Consider the following 6,711-nt stretch of genomic DNA (forward strand, 5'->3'; position numbering starts at 1 on the left):
CAGCATGCTGTTCCTGTCCTGTGCTGAAGTAAAGGATGTCTGGAATAACCACGAGCTCCCAGAGAAAGATGATCTGTATCACTCTATTGGGAGGAGCAGTCTCACCTGGCCAGGTTCCCACCTCCTTGGTTGTTTGTCCTAATGCCTAATCTTTATGCCACAGAGCAGCACTAAATTTCCTGGCTCTTACAGTAAAAACTCTAAAGACCTCTTGTTTGAGGTTTTCTGTTCCCCTAATTAGCTACTTCACTTGTCCTTCCTGTCTTTACAAAAAAGCTGTTCTAATGTTCTAGAGTTAAAATCCTCTATATCGTCTCAACTGGCCTCCAGCAGTCAGTCAAACAGTAACCATGCTTCCTCCAATTTCTAAGTAACTAAATGAGAAGGCCCTCACAGGAACTAAGTAAGCATGAAAAATAATGCCAAAAAAAGTACATCAGACAAGGTTTTTGGCTCTGTACCACTAAGGGATCAAGTTTATTCGCAGCTAGAACATAAAGTTTATGGAAATAGAATAACTAGAAAGGCAGACTGGGCCAGGTTATGTTGAGTCTATATTAACAATTGTATAACTGTCAATATAGAAATCCATGTTAACCATTGTGTAAGTGTTAATATAGAAAAGTTATTCAGTTGCTAGTGAGCAATTGAAATGTGCCTAGTGAGACTGAGGAACTAATTTTTTTATTTTTAAATATTATTTAATTTGCATGAATTCAAAATAATATGTAGATAGCCACATATGTCCACTGGCTGCTTTATTGGACAGTACACTTATATAAGGGCCATTTTGTACAATTTTACTTGGGCTGGAAATAGAATATTTTTTAAACATTGAGAAATCTCAATTTCAATTACTGTAGGCTTGAAAACTGGTGTCACCACAGTTTATTTATGAAAATAAATATTTGAGCAGCTTAAATGAAGCCAGGTTAAGAACTATTTCCTCCTTTGCTAGTGCAATCTATCTGTGGTCAGCTTCAAACTACGCTTGTGAAGTAGTTAAGAAGTAAACAGGAAAGATGGTGTCAAGATGACAACATAGGAAGACTGAACTCACCTCCTCCAACGGACTCAACAAATTTACAACTACTCTTGGAACAATTATCCCTGAGAGAGAACTGAAAACTAGATAAAAAGAACCCCCACAACAAAGGACACTGCTGACCAAGGTGGAAGAGGCAGAAATTCCTTCTGGAGAGAGAGAAGCCACCTTTGAGCTGCAGTGCTTTGTGGCTGGCTGAGAGCAATCCTAAGGTATGAAGGCTTCGCTGGAGGAGTGAGGGACCTGAGCAGGTGAGCGTTACCACAACAAGCAGCATTTGGACTCAGCACAACCAAGACAAGAGTCATACTATCTGGTTTTGAGGCTATTAACTAGAACTGGGAATACCTCAAGAAAACTATCAAACAGAAGTAAAAAAAAAAAAAGCCTGTTCTTAAAGGGCCCACACACAAAGTCACCCATTTCACAAAGCAACCTAAAATCATGAAAAAGAAAGGTGCATAGTCCTTTCATGAAAAGAGACTCACTTGAAAGGCTGCAGGTACATCTTGTTGTGAGGTGAGTACTCCATAGGGACTGAGACATTGGATCCAGCTGTTATTGTGACCAGGTACAGGTGTGCTGACAGAAGTTGGCAGACACCATTCGAGTCCTTCCCCTGGCCTCTTAGCAGAAACATCTGCCTGACCTACTAGGACAGAGATTTAATCCAGCTCAGCCAGGGCAGGCAGCATATGCTAGGGACTGGCCCCAACCGACAGAAAGCCCTTGGGGAACTTGAGGGCCTGCATTGGTGTGTTCCCTGGAATCTCTGCAGCAGGGCAGTAGGTCCACCTCTGTGGGGCAGGGGATGTGCTAGGATGGGGCCTACATTGGTGGAGTGTTTGGGGCATCTGTAGTAGGACTACTTGGTCTGCCTCAGTGGGGTGGGTCACAGGCATGGGGCAGGACTGCGTTGATGGGTGTGTGGCCTAATGGGCAGTGAGGCTTGTTGGCTACAGCAGACTTGTGCTTCTCAAGCAGTCACACACGGGATCGGCCTGATCTTCCAAAGCCGCAAATAACTGGGTGCTCCCATGTCTGGGGCCAGCCTCACTCAGGTGCAATCCTGAGAGAGCTGACAAGAGCCTTGCAGGCCAGAGGCCTACAGTAATTGTAAGCCCCTGAGCCTAGCAACTAGCCAAACTGGGGGCCTACTTAACAGACAACTGCAACAGGAATGTTCTATTAGACCTTGTAGCCAACTGTACTGGGGCTGTGCATGGCCAATAAAGTGACCGAAGTGCCCACAGAAGCCACACAGAGCTGAGCATTACCACCAGCTGGCCAAGGGGACAGCCTAGCCTCCCTGGACACCTGCAGCAAGAGTAACCCTGCCACAACAGAAGGACTCACATAGCCCACATAGGGGACATTCCTGGAACATTTGGACCTGGTGATGAAGGGGAAACACACTGCCAGGCCTCATAAAGCATCTCTTATATAAGGCCACCTCTCCAAGATTGGGAGATATAGTATAGCTGACCTACAAAATACATAGATATAAGCAGAGTAAGAGGCAATATGAGGACACAAAGGAATATGTTCCAAGTAAAGGAACAAGACAAAATCCCAGAAAAGAACTAAATGAAACAGAGATCACAATCTACCTGACAAAGAGTTTAAATTAAGAGTCAGAAGGATGTTCACTGATCTTGGGAGAAGAAAGGATGAACTCAGTAAGAACATCAACAAAAAATTGGGAAATAAAAAAAAAAATCAGCCAGAAATGAAGAATACAATACTGAAAATGAAAAATTCACTATGGGGACTCAATAGTAGAGTGGATGATAGAGAAAAATAGATCTGCAAGCTGGATGAAATACTAAAGGAAATGACCCTAGCTGAACAGATAAAAGAAAATAAAATTAAAAACAATGAGGTAAGTCCAAGGGATCTCTGGGACAACATAAAGCTCACAAACATCCCTATTCTAGGTGTCCTAGAAGGAGAAGAGAGAGAAAAAGGGTCAGAGGCTCTATTTGAAGAAATAACAGCTGAAAACTTTCCTGACCTAGGGAATGAAACAGACATCCACATACAGGAGGCACAGAAAGCAATAAACAAGATAAACCCAAACAGGCCCACACTAAGACAGATTATAATTAAAATGTCAAGAATTAAAGATAAAGAGAGAATCCTAAAAGGAGCAAGAGAAAGGGAAAAAATTACATACAAAGGAAACTACATAAGGCAGTCAGCTGATTTCTCAGCAGAAACCTTACAGGCTAGAAGGGAGTAGCATGACACATTTAAAGTGCCGAAAGGAAAAACTCTACAGTCAAGAATACTCTACCCAGAAAGGCTATCATTCAGAATGAAAGGGGAGATTAAAAGTTTCCCAGACCAGCAAATCTAAAGGAGTGTAATCACCAAGAGACCAGCCTTACAGGAAATGCTAAAGGGACATATTTAAGTGGAAAAGAGAAGACCACAAATAGGAATAAAAAACTATCAAAAAAATCAATAAAATACAGGGAAAGCCAAATATACAATAAAGATAGCAGATATAACACCTATGAAGAAACTATGAAGGTTAAAATACAAAAGTACTAAAAGTGCTATTTCCATGATAAGAGGGTAAGAGATACACGCACACAAAGAAAGAGTTGACATATGATATAAAAACATAAAATGTGGGAGGAGGTGAGTAAAAGAGTAGAGCTTTTAGCAAGAGGTCAAACTACAGAGACCATCAGCATAATATAGATTGATGTATACACAGGTTATTATAAATGAACCTCATGGTAATCACAAGCCAGAAACCTATAATAATTACACAAAAAATTAAGAGAAAGTAACCCAAATGTAATACTAGAGACAGCCATCAAACTGCAAGGGAAGAGAAGAAGAGAACAAGAAAGCAAGAGAGAAGAACTTCTAAAACATCCGGAAAAAAGTAACAAAATAGCAATAATTACCTTCTTATCAAAAGCTATTTTATTTTATCTATTTATTTTTTTGAGGAAGATTAGCCATGAGCTAACACCTGCTGCCAAACCTCCTCCTTTTGCTGAGGAAGACTGGCCTTGCTCTAACATCTGTGCCCATCTTCCTCTACTTTATATGTGGGACACCTACCACAACATGGCTTGCCCTACAGTGCCAAATCCACACCCAGGATCCGAACTGGTGAACCCTGGGCCACCGAAGTGGAACATGAGCACTTAACTACTGCACCACCAGGCTGGGCCCTGAAAGCTATTTTAAATGTCAATGGTCTAAATGCTCCAATCAAAAGTCATAGGGTGGCTGATTGGATAACAAAACAAGATCCATTTATGTGCTGCATACAAGAGACATACTTCAGACCTGAAGACACAAACGGAAAGTGAATTGAACAGACATTTATCCAAAGAAGATATACAGATGGCCAACAGGCACATGAAAAGATGTTCAATATCACCAACTGTCAGGAAATGAAATCAAAATTATAACGCAACATCACCTCCCTCCTGGCAAAATGAAATATAATTAGCAGGACAGGAAACAGCAAGTGTTGGAGAGGATATGGAGAGAAGAGAACACTCATACACTGCTGGTGGGAATGTGTATTGGTTCAGCTACTATGGGAAACAGTATGAAGATTTTTCAAAAAATTAAAAATACAACTACCGTACAATCCTGCTGTTCCAGTGCTAGCTATTTATCCATAGAACACAAAAACACAAATGTATTCTGATACATGCACCGCTATGTTCATTGCAGCATTATTCACAATAGCCAAGACTTGGAAGCAACCTAGGTGTCCATCAAGGGACGAATAGATAAAGAAGATGTGGTACATATACACATGGAATACTACTTAGCCATAAACAAGGATGAAATCTGGCCAGTTGTGACAACATAGGTGGACTTTGAGGGTATTATGCTAAGCAAATTAAGTCAGAGGGAGAAAGTCAAATACCGTATGATCTCACTCATAAATGAAACATAACAATAACAAACAAATAGATAAAGACAGACACTGGATTGGTGGATACTAGAGGGGAAGGGGGAGGGGGAGGGCGAAAAGGGTGATTAGGCACTCATGTATTGTGATGGATTGTAATTACTCTTTGCATGGTGAACATGATATAGTCCAAATTGAAATCAAAATATAATGGTGTACACCCGAAATTTACATAGTGTTATAAGCCAATGTTACTACAGTAAATCATATGGAACCTCAAAAAACCCAGATTGTCAAAGCAATCTTTGGGGAAAAAATTACAAAACTAGAAGCATCACACTTCCTAAGTTGAAAATATATTACAAAGTAACAATAACAAAACTGTATGGTGCTGGCACAAAGATAAACATGTAAACCAATGGAACAGAATAGAGAACCCAGAAATAAACCAATACTTATACAGTCAACTAATCTTTGACAAGATTTAAACTTGACAAGATTTAAGACCTGAAACTGTAAAAGTCCTAGAAGAATCACAGAGAAATAGTTTCATAACATTGGCCTTTGCAATGATTTCAAGAATTTGGCACCAAAAGCACAGGCAAAGAAAGCAAAACAGAGAAGTGAGACTACATCAAACAGCAAAGAAAACAATCAACAGAATAAAAAGACAAACTATGAAACGGGAGAAAACATTTGCAGATAAGGGATTAATTTCCAAAATATATGAGTAACTTTTACAACCCTCTAGAACAAACAACCTGCTTAAAAAGTGGGCAAAGGGGGCCAGTCCTGGTGGCCCAGTGGTTAAGTTCTGTGCAGTCCACTTCAGCGGCCCAGCTTCAGTTCCTGGGTGTGGATGTACACCACTCATCTCTTGGTAGCCATGCTGTGGCAGTGGCTCACATAGAAAAAAGAAAAAAGAAGAAGAATGGCCATGGATGTTAACTCAGGCTGAATCTACCTCAGGGAAAAAAAAAGGGATGGGGCAAAGGACTTGAATAGACATTTCTCCAAAAAAGACATACAAATGGCCAAGAGACATATGCATAGGTTCTTAATGTCACTAATATTCAGGGAAATGCAAATCAAAACCACAATGAGAAACCATCTCACATGTTAGGATCCTTACTATAGAAAACAAAGAAAAGTCTTGGCAAGGAGTGGTAACGTTTCAACCCTGTACATTGTTGGTGAAAATGTAAACTGGCACAGCCACTATGGAAGACATTATGTAGATATCTCAAAAACTTAAAAATAGATTTACAGTATGATCCAGCAATCCCACTTCTGATTATACATCCAAAGGGATTGCAATCAGGATCTCAAAGAGATAGCTGCACTCCCATGTTCACAGCAGCTTTATTAATAGCTGAAATACGGAAACAATCCAGATGTCCATCGACAGAGAAATAGGTAACAAAACCGTGGTATATACATGCAATGGAATAGTATTCAGCCTTAGAAAAGGAGCAGATCCTACCATTTGTGACAACATGGATGGACCTGGGAGACGTTAAGCTAAGTGAAATGACTCAGTCACAGAAGAACAAGAGTGCATGATTCTACTTAAATGAGATATCTGAAATAGCCAAACTTACAGATGTAGAATGACAATTTCCATTCAAATGGGGGAAGAGGGAAATGAAAAATGTCATTCAAAAGGTTTAAACTTACAGTTATGTGAGATGACTAAGTTCTAGAGATCTGCCGTACTACATAGCACCTTATAATTAACAGTGTAGTGTGGTGCACTTAAAAATTTGCGAGAGGG

The sequence above is a fragment of the Equus przewalskii genome, chromosome 5, assembly GCF_037783145.1.
Source record: "Equus przewalskii isolate Varuska chromosome 5, EquPr2, whole genome shotgun sequence".
Taxonomy (NCBI): Eukaryota; Metazoa; Chordata; class Mammalia; order Perissodactyla; family Equidae; genus Equus; species Equus przewalskii.